The sequence below is a fragment of the Hippocampus zosterae genome, chromosome 4 (assembly GCF_025434085.1).
Source record: "Hippocampus zosterae strain Florida chromosome 4, ASM2543408v3, whole genome shotgun sequence".
Classification (NCBI taxonomy): domain Eukaryota; kingdom Metazoa; phylum Chordata; class Actinopteri; order Syngnathiformes; family Syngnathidae; genus Hippocampus; species Hippocampus zosterae.
The window spans coordinates 14,065,262-14,084,294 of NC_067454.1; the positions used below are offsets into that span (position 1 = coordinate 14,065,262).

The 19,033-nt window shown below is 40.8% G+C and overlaps 1 long non-coding RNA gene across 1 annotated transcript; it reads right to left on the reverse strand.

Annotated features, from left to right (window-relative positions):
* Positions 1-5,125: 5,125 nt before the first annotated feature.
* Positions 5,126-13,366, reverse strand: LOC127599553 (uncharacterized). The gene is made up of 2 exons (XR_007962135.1): positions 12,898-13,366; positions 5,126-9,096 (listed from the first exon to the last, which is right to left on the reverse strand). It is a non-coding gene; the product is annotated as an uncharacterized LOC127599553 (long non-coding RNA).
* Between the last annotated feature and the right edge of the window lie 5,667 nt (positions 13,367-19,033).

Consider the following 19,033-nt stretch of genomic DNA (forward strand, 5'->3'; position numbering starts at 1 on the left):
TTCTGCTTGAAATGCACCCTTTCACAAAAAGCTCTTTTTCGCTGAATTTTTTTCTTGGAATGCAGTATTTTCAAAAAGTTGACCAAAGTTTACCAATGTTCAACTGCTGTTTATGATTTTATTGCCCCAGCACAAAAATGAAGATGTGCCCATTTTTATGCGCAGTGCAGACTACTTTCTGTCACCAAATTAGCAGGTGCATCGGGGGTGAGGCTGGTTCATGCGCCGGCGCGCCCAGACAGGCGCAACACGGCCCCAAACACGATAGACTAGTCTTGCGTGAGCATGAAAATGAAGCCAAGCCCATTACTATGGCGAGAGCACGGGCACTAATCACCAAAATAGGGCCCGTTATCTCCACACACACAAAAAAAAAGACAAAACAAAACAAAAACCTGAAAGATCAAGTAGGTAGGAGGAGTTAACCAAAGAGTGCAGAAAACCATGGATGCTAAAATGAAGCAGGAATTCAAAAATGCTGAAGCTTTTTCAACTGTCTAAAAATACAACATTGCGAAAACCCAAATGCGTGCCAGCGGGGATGCCAGCACCTTTGGTTTAGTGAAGTGTAATAAATACCCTGAAAGATTCAATGATAGACGATTTAATGAACGCCACACACATACAAGTCATCAAGCTCAAAACAAAAGTTCTTCGTGAGAAGTGCGCTGTCTGGTGGTGTTGAGTGACTTCCGACATGTCAGGAACTGGAGGTGTTGACTATGTTTGTGTATTCCCAGAGACTTGCAGCCACATCGGTGTTCTTCAGGATGTACGTGAGTGTTTCCACATTTGTGTATAGATCCTTTGAGAGGTTTACATATTGATGGTAATAGGATAACATGCAGGTGCTTATCTTGTCACGGCTGTTGTGTTAAGCCGATCTTTGACCCCAAAGTTAAGAGCCAATTGAGAAATTAAGACAAGAAATTTGTGCATCTATGCGCTACTCTTCTCCTCTTTCGTTAACTAGAACAAAAACCAGTACAGGTGGTCAAGGTCAGCGAGACGATGAATCGTTTTACAGCTATTTCCGAGAAACCTATTCTTGGTTTTCACCAAATGAGAAACGGAAAATAAAAGTGACATGATGTCCATGTTTTAACGCAGAAATGGAGAACTGGCTTTGGAGTTTCTGCAGTGAAAACGATGACTGGTTCGGGTGACGGGGAGAGAACTGGAAGAGCTCAACTCTGTGTGGGGTCCGTCTTTTGTTTTCAGGCCGATTGATTTTCAGACATGAGGCAGTAACAATACAGCAATATAACTGTGAAATGTACCAAAAAAACATGGTTATTTACAGCAGTGGTTCTTTTCATTCTACATTCTACTAGCGCCATAAAATATGTATATATAGTATACTTAAAAACATCACATTGTTGTGGTATAGCTCAGATATTTTCACTCGATGTAGCCACCAGACCAGCTGGTGAAATAAACCCCGCATAGGTTTAGATGTGTTCACGTAATACCCAATTTGATGTTCGGCAGCGTTTGAATGAATGTTGGGAAATTACACACACAAAGAAATAGTCACAGATATAGTATATAGTCACAGACTCACCATAAATCCACAATCAAAAATTATATTTCGAAACTGAATCATAATGAGATGAAAGCAATCGAGTTTTTTATGTGCGTAAATAACCAGCTGCACATTCAGAACTGGAATATCCACAGTGCCAAGCGATGATCTTAAGCCTCGAGCCATGATTGCCTTAAAACATAAAAACCCCAATTTAGAAATCCAAACCTCTTTTACAGAACCTTTTCTCAACATTTGTGGAACATGTCAACTGCTCAAGAAGAAATGAAACGGTGCTTCCTTTCCAACATCAGAAAAAAAACAACAGTCTTTCCAATAAATTTGACTTTTTTTTTCTTACCAAATGTCATTGTGATGACTGATGGTCCCTATTGCCTAATATCAACATCATAAGTTTTAGATTCATTAGCAAAATGGTATATTACTCACTATTGAAGCATTTCTTCTCCAATCGTTTCTTTTGTTTCTGGACTTGAGTGTCTTCATGTAGAACTGGAAACTTCATCTGTAGCCTGTTGCTTTACTATTGCTGCACTGAAGGATTAAGGATAACATCGTTTCATAAAGGTTGGTCAGGGGTTACCTATGCTAAACTGGTTTAAAGGGTGCATCCAGGCATCCAAGTACTTGCCAAGCTTGGAAGGGAAATGAAAGGAAAAAAAATCCAGAATCTGGAGTTCCAATGGTGGTCCATTAGGACTTTCAGAAGTTGTTATTATGTGTCAATGTTCAGGTTTGGTGCCCCCTGTTGGTTGGGAGTATCAGCAGTCAGGACTCTGAATTATCATTTTCCTCTTGACTGGTGGTCTGGTGGTGCACTTGCCTGCCTGACTTGTGTGCAGGCTGCATGAGTTATCTTCCCACTCAATGACAGTGTGGATGTGGGTAGAACTGATTGTTTGTCTCTACCGACCAGTTCAGGGTGTTGTCCGCCTTTTGCCCAAAGTTAGCTGGGGTAGGCCCCCACACGACCCCACAAACGTGTTATGGATAACCGGTGTTGAAAATGAATGGATGGGGGAATTGCTGTAGTGCATAAATCAATGTTTTACTTCCAAAAATATTTTGTTGTTTCAAAATTGGTCAAATGATATATCATTACTGTCTTCCAAATTCTTGGCCATTTTTGCAAATGTTGGTTCTCTCACCTTTTACCTGAGTGCAGTTCAACTTTTTAAGTGAAATGTCCCGTATAACTGGAATTTTGAGCAGAATACCCCTGAAAAAATGAACTCTATTTTTATTTCCAAATCTGAAAATCTTGCTTCATGGAGACATAAGCTCTATAAGACTGTGAGAAAAGGATGTAAATGTAAGAATTTTTTTAATCAAGTCCCTGGTCAGCCTCTCAAAAGTTTGATTCCAAAGCATATTATTCATCAGGGTGATTAAATGTCTAACCCTTTCTCCCAGAGAGAAGATGTCAAGTGTCTGGAGTTAGTTCAACTGAGCCCGTGTGTCTCCAAACTAATCTCCAGGCCAAAGAGGGCTGAGGATGTGCGAGGGCAAGATGGCCTTGCAAACGGCCTGAAGGCTCAAAGCAGATCTGGGATGGAGGTAGATAATGAGCGGGGGGGATAAAGTAGAGTTATGGTGGTCTTATCACCCTGAGCCCCTGGGTCAGGCGGCACTGCTGGTGGCCATTGCCGACTAAATGATCACAAAAACACACAGTTGGTCTGTTCTTAAGTAGTTTATATAGTGCATGCACACATACAGTAAGTGCTTGAAGGAGGAAAGAACGACGTTTCCCGGAGGTCAAGCGACAGTATTTGCATGTAGACGCAGCTTCTGAGAGATGACCTAAACTGGGTTCATTCACCATCCATGCGGGGGTCACGTGGAGGAGACACAGACAAAGTGTGCTGTGGGTCTAGCCAGACCTCAGGCTGTGATTTGTTGAAGTGCATCAGACGGGAGTCAACCACAATCGGAATAAATCATCTCTGTGGCACCAGCGTTGATAATGCTCCGATTTTTACATCCATCGTGTGCACTTACAAACACCCATCAATTCCACAGCGACAAGACACAAACCAATCGTGGGTTTTAAAGCCACACTATTCTTTTCACCATCATCTCAACTGCATTGCGCGTTGCAATTTTGGAGAACAGGAGCTTACTTTATAGGAGCGTCATGCGTGACCCTAGCCAGGATGAGACAAGCCGGTATTGTCTTACCATTACTATTCTTACTCCAGGCTGCCCGCAGACGCAAAAGCTGATGATAAGATTGATTAGAGGAGGTTAAATTGCTATTTGATACGGCTAAATTTCATTCAATGAAGTGTTTGGGGGATTAAAACGGCATCGGTGTGACAAGAAACAGAATTGCTTCCTGATAATTAGTCCTCTCATTTCAGTACCTGACTCGCTCCTTTCTTTCACAAGAGACATATTTCTCAAAGTAAGCAAGACTCCAGCTCAGAGTGTCAGGATGTATCCCATTATTGTTGGGCCGCATGCACAGAAGAGCACCGCCGGCTTGCCACAGCTTTATTTATTTGACTGTCTTTCATCTGCAAACCACCACAATCTACATCAGAGGCAAATCCACCCAGTGTATCCCATAGGTGTCATTTAGGATTGATTCCCTGGAATTAGCAGACGTCAAACGAACCCATGTGGCTGTCTGTCTGACCGGCTGTCTGTCTTTCCCAAACGCCCACGTTATCGAGTCCACAACTACACACAAAGCAACACTCAAGTTGCTTCACTAACACGAGGCAATAAAATCACACTGCGAAGTGGTCATTGATGATTGCGATAAACAATAGTTCCGCCACCAGCTAAGCTTGTTTTAATTTCTAGCTGATGTTTTTAAATGGAACCTTCAGTGGTCCCCAACACCCGGGGAGTGGTACCGGGCCGAACAGAAAGAATAAATAACTTACATCGCTTCCATTTTATTCCTTTCCGAATCGGAAAGATTTCGAAAATGTAGGGGATTCTCCGTGACGTCAGTCTAAAGTATGTCTTGACGCAGGTGCGCTTCTCGGTCACGTGATAGGCTACCGCTAAGATGAAACCCGGGAGCAAGCAAAATGAATTAAAAAAAAGAAATGTCTTTGGAAAGTTTCTTTGGGAAGTTGAAAAAGGCCCAGCCCGGAGACAGAAGAGGAGCCTACGAATTTCAAGAAAATGAAGGCTACATTTAATAGACAGTATCAAGAGTCCTACTTCAAATACGGATTGATCTCAACGGGAGATTTCCACGCACCAAGCCCACTCTGCATAATATGCGGCAATGATGAGTCACATTATACATGCACTTTGTATCTTATTTTGAAGGCACGTTTCAACATTACCAAAGCGACCGGAGAGTGTCGTGGCCAGATAGGACGTTCTTCGCGTCATGATTCGTGTTTATTATTTTGGTTCGAAAATACCACAGTTTTCATGCAGGTCATATCATGTTATTTTGTTGTATGTATCTGTCACACCTTCAAGGCCGGTCCCTGAAAATATTGTCTGATAATAAACCGGTCCGTGGGGCAAAAAAGGTTGGGGACTGCTGTTCTAAATCCATATAAATTTGTTTGAGGTGTATTGGACTGATGATAACAAAATATACACAGATTCAAAATTGTGCTGGTACCGGCTAATTTATTTAAGGGTTTAGGGTAATTCAATTGACACTTAGATGACAATTCCCAAACAATTGGCATGCAAGAGAATTACAAAATGTTCGTTGTATATTTTTGCAAACAGAAGTGGGTACATTAGCCAAAAATGTTACTTTTTGTTTTTGATTGATTCCCTGAGTCCAACTTCTTCGAGGGGCCATCGAAGCCAAAACATGGCCGATGGTCCACTGGTCGTTCATTCACATTGCCGTTGTCCATCTGTGCAGTGCCACAATGCTGCCTGTCTCCAGTCAGGACACACTCAACAGCATGTCCGCTTTTCCGTGACTGTGTTTACTTGGCCAGTACACAAAGTCAGTTGGCCGCAGGCGCTATTAACGAAGCAAGAACAAATCCTCTGCCGAGTGCTTCTCATTTTATACACCGCGAAAGGTTGCATATATATATATATACTTACGCAACGTCATTTTGCAACATTTTTACAACAATGTAAAAGCGCCTTAAATGTTTTGAAAGACAGGATGTTTACATTCCGGATGCAGTTTTGCAGCAGGACCAATTCTAGAGTAGTGATTCTCAAAGTGCGCTGCACGTGCAATTCAAAAGTAGCACTAAGTACAACTCAGTTGTATTGAACTTTTTTTAGGAGATTCGCATTCAATACTTTTATGTAGTTTTTTTCTTCTTTTTTTTTTTACTCTAATGGGCAACACGTTTAAATCAATTATTGTTCTTTTTCATACATATTTCAATATTTTGGTGCATTGCCACAAGTATTATATTACATGTGGCACTGCACCGATTCTAAAACAAATATTACTGCTTTATTCATGGTAATGTTCTCCTTTTTCATGAAATATTTCAACTTTAAATTCTTTATTTTTGTTTGGGTTTTTTTTGGGGGGGGGGGTGTTTTAGGTCAGAAGGCAATTTGTTTTGGAATTTAAAGGTTTTGGTTAAAAAAAAATTATTTTATTCCCGAAAGTTCTTGAGTTTTTGTTTAAAAAATGTAGAATATTACAACTTTATAATTGTCTCATTTTGAGTTTTGTCTCTCTTGCTGTATGATTTAAATATAATAGCAGTCCAACTTCAGCCTTGCATAATGTTTTTTTTTTCCTCGTAACATTTTGACTTTATTCCTGTCAATTTGGGGGTTGTATCACAAGTATCACAACTTCACAGACGTATTTTTTTCACCCAAATATTTTGACTTCATTTATAATTTGAAATTGTTCTCCAAAATGTTATTGTTAAAATCACCCATTTTCTCATGTTAATATTTGGAATAAAAAATTTTGGGCTTACTCTGCTATTGGATTTTCATGTTGATTATCATGGAGGTACTTGAAGGGCCAGGGTTTTTTTATCTGGTACTTGGCATGACAAGTTTGAGAACCACTGATCTACAGGATTCATCCTACCAAATGTTCCCAAGCATCTGCTGCAATCAGACCACTCCTACAAAATCCTTAGATATATCTCTTTTTTTCCAATCACAAGAATAAACATGAACCAAACCTTTAATTTGCACTGAAGTGGAATTGAGAAGCTTGAGGCCCTGCTGCGGTGAGCTTGATTACTTAATAATATGGTGATAAACACAACTATCAATCAAAGCTCCTGACAAGAGTTACAATTCGGGATAAATCTTGCCAAACTCAGAAATGTTGGCTCTTATTGAGGCAGAGCGTGTATGCGTGTGCGCACGTGCGACCCTATAGGTGGAAGGCAATGAGGTGTTATGTTTATTTATAGAGCATAAGTGCAGTAATGACCTATCTTGATAACAACTTCACAATCAAATGGTCATTCAGCAGATTGGCCAAGAGGGACTATTTCAATGAATTCATAAATGAGAAATATTTTTCTAAGATGGAGTGGAGATTGGGCAATACCGGTTACTTTTGAAAGAAGAACAACAAAAATGATTTTCAGATCAAAAGAAACTTAAAGCTGGGATATACGTGCTTTTCATTGGACAGCAGCAATACTATCATTTTATAATTGGGTTGGGGTGACAGTGGCCCACATGGTTGGCACACGGTTGCAAATGTGTAAATAACGAAGACGTTATTAAGAAAGTAAATGTATGATTTACACATACTCACTGTGCGGGACAGAATTTATAAGCGCAGATTATATTTTTAGTTAGAACAGAAATCCATAGGGAAATGTACTGTGATGAAATTGGGATAATACCTGCAGGCCACAGTCATAGAAGAGGCTGATGTGAACGATCACAAATCATCCCCCCCCCCCCCCCCCATTAAAATTAATGGAAATGGCAAACACAATAAAAATAGTTTGTCATCAGTTTTTTTAAGAATGAAAATATCACTCTTTAAAATGTACAATAACATTTAAATAGAACTTTTTATTTAATTTCTATGTAATTTTTTAATAATAAATATGTATTTAAATAGAAAAAATTAAAAACAATTAAATAGAAAGTATAGAATAAAACATATTTTGCCCTATTTTCTGGTCCCATTAAATAGACGTGCTGAGACGAGATAGCAAAATCACGTCACAATCTACTTATTGACGAGTTGACAATTTCTTTTCAAGACCTAATCCATAGAGTCCACAATAACATTCGTTCCATTTTCTCACCCTCTTATCCTCACGTGGGTCGCAGGCGTGCTGTAGCCTATCGCAGCAGTCTTTGGGCGGTAGGCGGGGCACACCCTGAACTGGTTGCCAGTCAATCACTGGGCACACAAAGACAAATAACCATTCGCACTCACAATCACGCCCAGGGACAATTTAGAGTGTTCCATTAACCTGCCATGCATGTTTTTGGAATATGGCACAAGGAGAACCTGCAAACTTCACACAGGGAGGCCGGAGCCGGATATAAACACATGACCTCTGCACTGTGAGACAGAAATGCTAACCAGTCGAAATGCTAACCGTGCGCGGTGCTTCAACTTTGATGAACCAGAATATGCTTCAGCTAAACCAAAACAGAACAGAGGTAATTGATTTTGGCAATAAAGAAAAGAGTATTGCTGTTAGAAAATACCTGGGGGCCCTGTGTTTAGAAACCAAAGGCCAAATCCAAAATCAGGGACAACTGACCTTCAGCAATCATATCAAATCAATCACTAAAACAGGTTTTAGCAACTGAAAGAGCTGAATTTGGTCCCCGCTTTGCCTGTGTACTGAACTTGAAGTAAGTTCAATGTGACATTCCACAAAATGTTGGTGGTTGGGTGGATCATTGTATAATCCTGCCAACCTTGAGCACAGAGCTCTGGGTTCAAATTCCAGGAAGAGGCAGATGGCACAGCCATAAAATTGGTTGCTGATAACTTGACAATGCATCAGTATGGTTAGTCTTTAGCCTCTATTGGCTCGAAATATTGACTAAATATGCTGGCCCAAACCCTCAACCCCTCAACCCCAACACGCTGGGTATAAAACACCCAACATTGGCTCAGTCTCTTTCGGACTATTTCACCCAATTTGGGTTACTTTTGACCGAGCAGTTTTAAGAGTGCATCATCAGGGAAGATGAGACAATGTCTTGCAGCGCAGTTCCCCTTGAGGAAAGTGCGAATTGACGATAATTCATTTGTGCTGCTAAGTTTTGCGTTTTCTGTTGTCTTATGGAGTTTACAGCAGCCCTCAGGTGAAGCAAATCCTCTAAAATCCCGCTGGGCTCGAGGTGCACCTCTGAAGGGGCCGCATCTATTCTCTCTCCAGGCTAGCCACTTGTAGCAGACCGTAGCTGATTTCCTTCCTTGCGTGACTCCAGAGTGTAAACAGACGGCCAAAGTGACTCATCACTATTTCTCACGTCCACGCTCTGATATAAACATTCGGATGGGTCAGGGGTCATTTTGGGGTAAGGAATGGGCGTAGGCGGGCCGAGTACGTCTCCCTGTAGGACATCTTCCATTCTTCGAAGAATTCACAGCTTCCTGTGGCCAAAGCCGCATGCCTGCCCACTCCAGCCTAGAGGAAGCAGAAAGAGAAACACCGTTAGAAATAGAGAACGAGAACGAACACCGGCAATCCGAGTGATAGATTGTCTTCTTTGCTGTGCTGTGTGGAAAGAATGCCAGTGTGATGTACTTCTGTTCAACTTCCAGACGCGGGACGTGTTAAAAGAGTGATGCTTGGATGCGGGCAGGAGGGGATGTGACCAAGTTTAATCGCGTGGCGAGAATAAGCTTCATTCATTCTTAAACTGATTTATAAGACGTGGAAAGTGTGTTTATTTGCAGCTGCCAGCTTGTCTATGGAGAAGAATGACACCATGTTACCAAAAAAAAGAAAGGGATGCCTTTAGTAAACCCCGATCCGCACTTCAGTCTCTTCGCCGTCTTGTTGCCACAGGGTGGTGTGGGGGAGGGAGCTATTGGGGGGGGGGGGGGGGGCATTTCCCGTCAGGCCCTAATGTGAAGAAGGGCCAAATACAGTACAACATCAATCACTTGGCACTCCACAGCTTCCCCAGTGCCATTGTTATAGAGCAGGAAATAGGTCGCTAGCAGGTGGAAATTAAAACTCTTTGACAACTATAGCACAGGATTGAAGATTATTTCCAGGATGAGTCCAACATTTACACAAGACGCCAGCATCACCCCTCACACACACACACACACACACACACACACAAATACAGTGTTCCCTCGCTACTTTGCGGTTTGATTATTATGCCTTCAGACTATTGCATGTTTTCATTTGTGACCATAACTTTGCTCCTTCACCACGTTTCTTGCAATTTCTTACAATTTTTCTGCCCTCTTAGTCAGAGCAGTCAAAAAAATATATTATTATTATTATTTGGGGTTTTTTAAGGGCAAATTTGTTTGACAAAAACATGAGCGTAAACATGAGAGCTCGTCATTTCCCATAATCTCAGTTCCCTTATTCTGGGGGCGTTCGGAAAGACCGCACTGCTGACTTAGACAGCCGTTGGGTTATCCAGTGTACCGGAACTCTCAGTGTGTGAGGCAGTGCAAGAGAAGTAAAGAGTTGTAGCACGAGCTGCAGATTATAGGCTGGAGGCAAAAATGAATGTGAATGGAGCGCGGTCTGCCTCAAGCAGCACACAAGGACGACTAACCTCCGCTTAATAACTACGTAAAAGGTTTTCTTTTCTGTTTAAAGTGGCTCACCTTAACCAGAATCCCACATTACATTGTCACCAAAGGTACAGTCCGAGTGAGCTAATGCTTTAAATCCTTGTGGAAAGTTAGAGCTAGTTGCCATGACTACCATTCTTCTTCTTCATCTTGTAAATGGAAGACGACACAGGTTTTTTTTTCTTCATTGTGCATTTTAAAATTTCAATTTATAAAGTGTAACAATTGTTTAAACGGGTGCGAACTGTGTGGAGGTGTTCATAATGGCTTATTCGAAGTGTAAATCCGCTGCAAAAAAATTTCAACCCCTATTTCGGGGGATTCACCTATTGCGAGGGATCATGGAACATAGCCCATCACCCGTGAAAAGTGAGGGAAGACTGTGGATTAATGTTATTGTGTAAAAGATTTCACTCAACGTTTCAACACTAAGTGACTCAGCAAGCTGCAGTCATATTTATTTTTCACAGACGATAAAGAATATGTGCAATTGGATCCTGTCATATTGTCTGTTTCCCTGTGTTTTGTGCAATGTTTTCCTTCAAACATCTGCTGTTAATAGTGTTATACCACCACCGGAAACATTGCGCCACATGCAGTGCGTAGATGCTATTCTCCATCTATGGCATCTTGCATTGGGTTAGCATTGAGCTAATTCACATTCACATGCAATTCTTTTTGTTCTATATTGAATTCAGCAATAAACTTCAATTGGCAGTGGCAATAAACCGCCTGGAGCATATTTGTTTGGAAAATATTTCATTATTTTCCAAATAAAGTTGAGTTGAGTTTTCTGCCACTATTTTGTTCTGCAACTCAAAGTTTTGCTCACAAGTGAAAGCAGGAGATCGGCTGAGCCATGACTTGCATCTTTAAAAAAAAGTGTAAGCTCGGTCACTCATAAGGCAAGGTACCCCTCTATTTATTCAATATGTTTGAATTATATTTTGCACTGGTGTGGAACGTAACTACATCCCACTGAGAAACAACGGTAATATTTAGCGGCATGAGAGAGGACAAAATGATGCTGCCCAGCTCTACACCACTGCCAAGTTAAAAGGATGCTCAAGAAGGGTACCGGCAATGGAAAAGGAGGAAAAATGTTGAATTTACTGCGCCATAGGATAGTAGTACATTTTGTAACTCTCTGGCCTCACTGCTCAGTACAGCATGGCCATAGCCTCAAAAACAAGAGAATAACAGAAAATAGTGATACATCGGCCTGGCAGGCAACTCCAATGTTCACCTCTGTTTTGTCTCAGGATCTGTCCAATTCATTATTTTTTAAATGTTGTTGCTCATCAAAGATGGATGCTTAGCCGTAGTTCCAGCAAAGTTAATTAAACCCAAGGTAACACGCAAGCACATGAGGCCGTCGGGTTGTGGTTACTGTCTGTGTGTCCATGATTGGCACTTCGTCAGTCACGCCCCCTGTCTCTGAGCGGTTGTTTTTCCTCGGGCGTGGTGGTTTCTTAAATTTTTAATTAAAGGTACAATATATGGCCAGAGAGGGGAGATTTTGTTTTTTTGTTTGTTTTTGTTGTAACAAAAGAGACTGAAAATTAATTATTTTAAAATTGCAACTTTAAGAATGTTAAAATGTATTTTTAAAACAACACCTGTACAAGTAATCACGTTTTTATAATGAGGACGATGTAGCCCTTGAATTCGATGCCCATTATTTCCTCTGATTCTAAGATTAGGTCAACCAGCATTCTGGATCCTGTTCGGTGTTTGAGATTGCACTGAATTGTGTTTTCATTATCCCAAGCGATTCACTGCAGTTACTTCGCAAAAGTTTCCGCTGTGCCTCGAAAATGATTTGTGGAGCTGTAAAAATGAAAAATACTGAGGTTGTTTTGTGTGTCACTACATTTGACATCATGTTCTTCATCTTTCCACTCTTCACAGGTTTGCGTTGGACACGAAACTGCCACATGTTTTAATTGCAGCCTCTCCCTGCCTTCTTTCCGTCCCCGCCGCTCTTCATGTGGGATGGAAGGCAGAGACCTGGCAGGGTGGCTGTCACATAATGCCCACGCCTGTGATGCTTCGCTGGGACCCCCCTCCACTCAGGAAATGCTCTCGGCCTATTTCCCACCCTCGCGCTCCACTCTGGAGAGCCGGGCATTACACTCTGAATCCAGTTACCGTCCCAGAACATTCCTGACTGATTCCGACCGCTGCCTGGCCGTGCCTTCCCACAGACAACGAGGACATGTCCTCAGTTCAAAGCGACTGGAGTATCAAGTTGGGCGCTACCAAAGCTCTTCATGGCAGAAGCTTCATGACAGGAAACTAGCTTGCCCCCCCCCACGCCCCCCCCCCCTAAACTTCCAACCAACCGAACCCACCTCCCTCCTCATATTGCTTTCATTTGTGGTTTACATGTAGGTGGCTTTAGTTGGGTGCAGGATTAAAGATATCCAACTCAGGTTGCCAGAATGATATCTCCCATTGTGGTGGCGTGTTTGGGAATTCTTAATTGCTTTTTCCGAATCAGCTTACCACAGGAAAATCCCCCTTCAGAGCAGAAAAAAAAAAACAAGAGAGCGGGTGACCTGTTAAGGCTGAAGATTTTTTGAAAACACAAGCATTGGAACCCATGCTGCTGTCTGGTCCACCACATCCCGCTGCCATCAGGGTGGCAGCACAGCAAACTAACCTGAAAAGGTGGCCCACCAAGTCTCTGCTCATGCCTTCGCCACTGTGGTTTATGTCTCATCTCCTATTATTGACGACTCAGACGGCATCAGAAAGGTCATGACGGAGCGGCCCTGCATGGGAGGTGTGCACAGCCACAGGGTGGGGCACCGCTGACTGGCTCCCATGCACTGTGTGGGACAGACCCGATGCGTCACAGTCAGAGTGCCTGTAAGAAAAGCAAGCAGAGTGAACATTATGCAAAGAGGGGCCTTTGTTTCTTTTCTTTTTTTTATGTACTGTATGTCCATTAGGTATCAAACTGTTTCTTGAAATGCCTGGTGAGGTTTTCTTGAGTCACAAATTGTCTCTGGAAAATTCTGGAAGCTGGTTTAGTGTCCATCAAGCAGAAACCTATTTGTGCGTCTTGTAAAGGCTTTTTTGATTCATAAAATGCATGTAATTCCATGTTGTATTATTTCTTTTTATTTATACTGTATGTCATTGTAACAATCGTTCATTATAAATTGGGGACTTATGCGAGGAGGCAAGGAGTCAAATAAATTCTCATTTCACTGAAAACTCATTCATGTATACAGAATAGAACAAATTGTGATTATATATATATATCAATTTTCTGACTCTTTAAGTTTTCACAAGTAAAACAAAAATGGATTAATTTGTTTTAGAGTATCATTGCTGATTTTAAAAAAAAAGGAAATAACACGGATTGCTTAAAGAAACAACAGCCGTTGATTACTTACATACTTTGATATCTGATACACAATTTTCATTAATAACAGCTAACTTCTGTCCACATTCAGAATTATGTGTGCACTGCAGAAAGCACAGCCTGTATTTTTTGTGATAAAACAGTTTTTTGTTGCCTTGAAATTTTCACTCCACTCAGCTGTGGAAATAATTTCAATTACAGCATATTTAATACTTGTGAGCAATACTTCCGTGGTACAGTACAAAAACTCAAGGACCAACTTCATGATAAACTAACAATGGGCAATTTTGGCCCATTGATAACTCATTTGAACACTTTTGGTGTTTGTGTCAATTTTGGACTGGCTAAATCCTTCTCGCCGCCGATGTCTGTCGTGTGAAAGTGCATAGGTAGCATGAGTGCACATAATCTTTAATAATAATAATAATAACAACAACACGTTTTAATTTTTGTGTTGTGGACTACTCAGCCAACTCTGTCACCAATATTTGCCCATGTATACAAAATGTCAAAGAGCTTAATTTCTTTTAATGACTGACATCAATGATGCATTGTAAATGATGTTGCTACGTTTTGTATTTTATTTTTATATCATACTGCTCAAGGCTCATCCCCTTACATTTTAGTATTTTACCATGTCCATTCCCATAGTGATGCTTTTATATTTCTTCTCATAAATATTTTATCCCTGCACAGTGGAACACTTCACAGAGGAAATGTTCACGCGTGTATGCATACTGTAGAGCTTGACAAAGCTATAATGTATATTTATATTATATTGAATACAATACGATACATGCTGATTTAAATGTGTGTGTGTGTGTGTGTGTATATTTTTTTTTTGTTTTTGTTTTTGTTTTATTTAAATATATATATATTTATTTGCCTCCTTAGAATTTATTTGCCTCCTTGCCTCCTCGCATAAGTCCCCAATTTATAATGAACGATTGTCACAATGACATACATATAAATAAAAAGAAATAATACAACATGCAATTGTATGCATTTTTTAATCAAAAATGCCTTTACAATATAGGTTCCTGCTTGATGGACACTAAAAAAGCTTCCAGAATTTTCCAGAGACAATTTGTGACTCAAGAAAACCTCACCAGGCATTTCAAGAAACAGTTTGATAACAAATGGACATACAGTACATAAAAAAGAAAAGAAGCAAAGGCCCCTCTTTGCATAATGTTCACTATATATTTATATATACATACATACATACATACTTGTGGGACAAATAAAGGATATCTTATCTTATCTTAAAAAAATATCCAACAAATGTTACATGTACCAAGAACTGTCTTTTGAATATTTTTGATGATTTGTGAGAGGATAATGATGAAATGACATCATAGTCGATCAGAATGAATAGATGTTTTTCCTCGTGGCTTTTCTGTAAGTTTTTGTTGAAGTGCATCAAACTTGTTTTAATGCAAGGTCATTTAAACACATGTTGAAGAGTTAAACATTCAGTTATTATATAGTAACTAGCATGTGTAGACAGTCATTGCATCTGTGTGAATTCAAAGAGATGAATTGTGCGCATGCATCCTGGGCGAGCGAGTAAAAGCATATCTGCCTTACTGGTCAGGGCGATATGAGAAATACCAACGTGGATAAATCACATTGGACGAGATATCCTGTAGTCCAACATGGCAAAGGCACACAATAATGTAGACAAGACGACATCTAGTAATCACAACTCGTTGCTTTTAGGGTATTATAGGCCCAATACAGCACTTGTTGCGTGTTACAGGGCCATTTTTTAATATGCGCCATTCAATGAAATGCATTCAAAAATTATTATCGACTCTTGATCTGCTTTGTCTGCTGGACCCCAATGGAAGCTGCAGGGTTTAAATTTTCCAAAAGAGCGCTGCCAATTTTAATGGAATGCAGGAATTCATGCTTATTTTCAGGGAGTATTTTGTTTTTGTTTTGGGTTTTTTTTTGCTTTTGTTTTAAACAACACAGATATGAACAGTAACCGCAAAAAGCACAATAAAAACGTTCGTGTTCGATGAATAATGTTTTCTGCCGCTCTTGTGTTGGAACGCAGGTGTACCTAATGCGATGGCCTGTGACGCTATTTGGTTTTACGGCCTCTTAAAAGTGCTTATTGTCCTATAGGAACGACTCTTTGGTCGTGAAAAGAAAGAGGAGCACGCGTGCATGCATGCGTGCCCAACTGCACGGTGGAGGCCATCAAGCGCACTTGACGTTCACGGAGCGACCCAAAAAGCGCGCAATCAGCGGTCTGCGAGCTATCCCGTCCTTTCTCGTTCACATAAACAGCACTTCAAGGAAAATATACACGGCCACCTACAGCGCAGGGAAAGTGATGAGGGCTCCACATCACACTGGTTTCAATTAAAGCGACAACCAACTGCGGGCGACACTTGACGTGACGTTGGCGCATCTGACGCAAAAAAACAAAAAAAAACCCTGAAGATTTACAAACGCGCGCTGTCCTTAAAATAAGACGGACAAATTCTTCATATCTGGGCAATGAAACCTTGCGTTCTTATTTTTGTACAGCATTTATTTGAAATGCTTAAAATAAGTAGCATTTTCCATTTTCCTTCAAAAGATGTAATATTGGGACATTTTGATCATCGGAGAGTTTAGATGGTATTTTTTGGTGTTTCATTTGATTAACCTGGGAAAAATAATAATAATAATAATTGATGGCGGTAACATTCGTGTTACATCACTTTCAAAATGTCGCCATGCCTTTTGAAAGTCAGACTGGAAAACAATCTACGTACAATGTTACGGGCGCTGCAATATACTGTGAACTCTAAAAACATTTTTGAAAATACAATATATTCTATAAGGGAAAAATAAATAAATACTTGCGGTATTTTGAAAGCATACGCTGCTTTTTAAAATACATTTAATTATTATCTCTTCGAATTAGCTTTCAAGTTGTCCCAAAATGTTTTGAACGAGTCTGGCAGTACTCCGACCCTGTAGATAAGACTTGGCAGGTTGTGGTTTTATTTTGTTCCTTTTGGTAATCAGTGTATTGATGTCATGCTTTTTTTTCATGTTATCCGTGTTATATTTGACTTATTTATTGATGGGCAGTCCTTTAGTGAACTGTAAAATGTACATGACAAATAAATTGGATTGAATATGAGTTACTCTAGGACAGTGGATACCTACACAACTATATTCAAACTTAACGCACGTTTGATTTATATTTACTGCACCTCCGTTAATCATATGCTGCCTTAAGCAGCACTACGGAAGGGAATGTTGTATGCTTTTATAAATTGTCATGAGAAACATTTGAACCTTATTTGACGAAGAAAAAAAATCGATTCACTTGATAAGAGTTAGAAGCGTGCATTTAAAGTAGCGTGACGTGATATTTGGTTCAGGTCCTTATATCAAGTCATGGCTAAACAGAAAACTAAACCCAACAGGTACTGCGAAGAAACAGCGAGTGAGTGCGTCTCTTGGTCGAATGATGAGTTCAGAAAGAAAACACACGAAGTGTTTTCAGACCGGACGAGGCTGGAGGGGGCTATATTTGGTTCATTGCAGTAAATAAGGTAGACACGACAGTCAGAAAGGCCTGTCGGGGCTGTGCACTTTGCGGTCTACCTCCACCTAAGTGGCCCTGCTTTCCTGGGTATGCAAAGCTGTCCAATATTTCACGATGGGACGTCATGGAAGAAGTGAAAAAAAAAACCCGGCATGAATGCTCGATGACGAACCCAACCTTCTTGCGACACTATGACGCTCTTTTTCTCCGCTCTATTTACTCGAACGAAAAAAAAATGTTTATACGATTAAAATTAACGCTTGTTAATGTTCTTGGCACAGTTCTCGACGCTAGGGAAAATAATAAAAATTGTGCAACATATAACCAAGTCAAGTCAAATTTAAATTTAAAAAAAAATGATTTTTTTTAAATGTTGTCATGCAGCGTAAAAACTGAATTTTGGATTGAGTTGTTTTATGTGGCATGTATAGGTAGTAACAACACATTCTGCTTGTGCAAAAATAGCAGTGTATCATCCTTGTTGATGAAAAAGTTCCTTTTTGCAGACTGCATTTGAACATTAGCATCCGTGTGCTCACTTGGTATTGCAGGAGAATTAGTTATTGTTGCCTCATACTGACCTCCACGCGTGAACATGGCAAGAATACGAGTTGGAGTTTAAGGGGGTCGGGAGGGGGCGGGGGCGAGGGGGGTTAATGGAATGAAGTCATCAGTGGTAATTAAATGGAGGGGGCAGGGAGAGGACGGGAGCGCGCATGCCCCTGCGTGGCGCGCGCTGGGTGGTCCCGATCGCTGATAAATGTGTCCCCCCCTACCCCCCCCCCTCTCCCCTCAACTCAATCTTACACCAGTGTCCGCAGTCGTCGGTTAAAACAATATGAACATTCATTGCGCACGCTCGACGTCAAAACTAATATTATACGTTCCTTTGATCACCATCAGGCGGACAAACACATTTTGAACACGAATCAAAGAATTTAAAAACCGCACTTGGATTATGAAAATATATGTGGAATATATCAGTCCTGCAAGATGCTGTCCCATGCATCCTTTGTTTTACCCACACTGTCAATAACTCGCGTGAGGCGTAAAGAATTGACGCAATTGCGATGTTTTTTATTTTATGTGGCCATCATCATTTTATATAGGAACGGTAGGAGATTTGAGCTCACTGTGAGGGGAAAGGTTGCGGACTGCAGCTACGGAGCTCCCCAGGGAACAATAAGCAAGCCACTGTCAACAGTTTTAGCTTATAAACTGATCCGCTTGCACTGTAGCCTGCTGTTGCATTAAGGTCAGTCAAAAATGAAACCTCACCACAGTGCACCCTTTCAAGATTAAAAGATCGAATGAGTTCGCAAACCTGATTATGTTCTCCGTCGGGCAAATTAACTAGAATAACATTGAATCTATATCACTTACTTTTTACTTGTGGATCATTCCGACGGTCCAAGCATGTCTTGCAAGGAGTCGTCCCGTGGTCTCCACCCCGAAGTTCTGCGCTCACAGTGCGGCAGATCTTCGACTTCATTCCCCGGGCGTCTCCTGCGTAAATATTATGACTTACACAAACAATATTCGGCTGCATAAAGAAAAAAAAAAGACCCTCGACTTCTCTGCGCAGGGCGCACCACTTCAGTGACTATTAGCTGAACGGACGGGGCTTTTTGTTGACTTTTTTTTTTTTATATATTTCAAGAAGTGAACATGTTTACATTTTGCTGTGTAAACATCCTGCAGTGCCCAACGGCCTGCTTATTTTGTATAGACATTTGGAGGCTGGTTTTGGATGTGAAGGGTATGCATGCTCTTTTGAAAATGCTTTTAAAGACAGTAAAGCTATATATGCACGCTTGCTTTTCGACGGGCGGTGTGCATGCGGCATATACATGCTGCCTGTGTGTC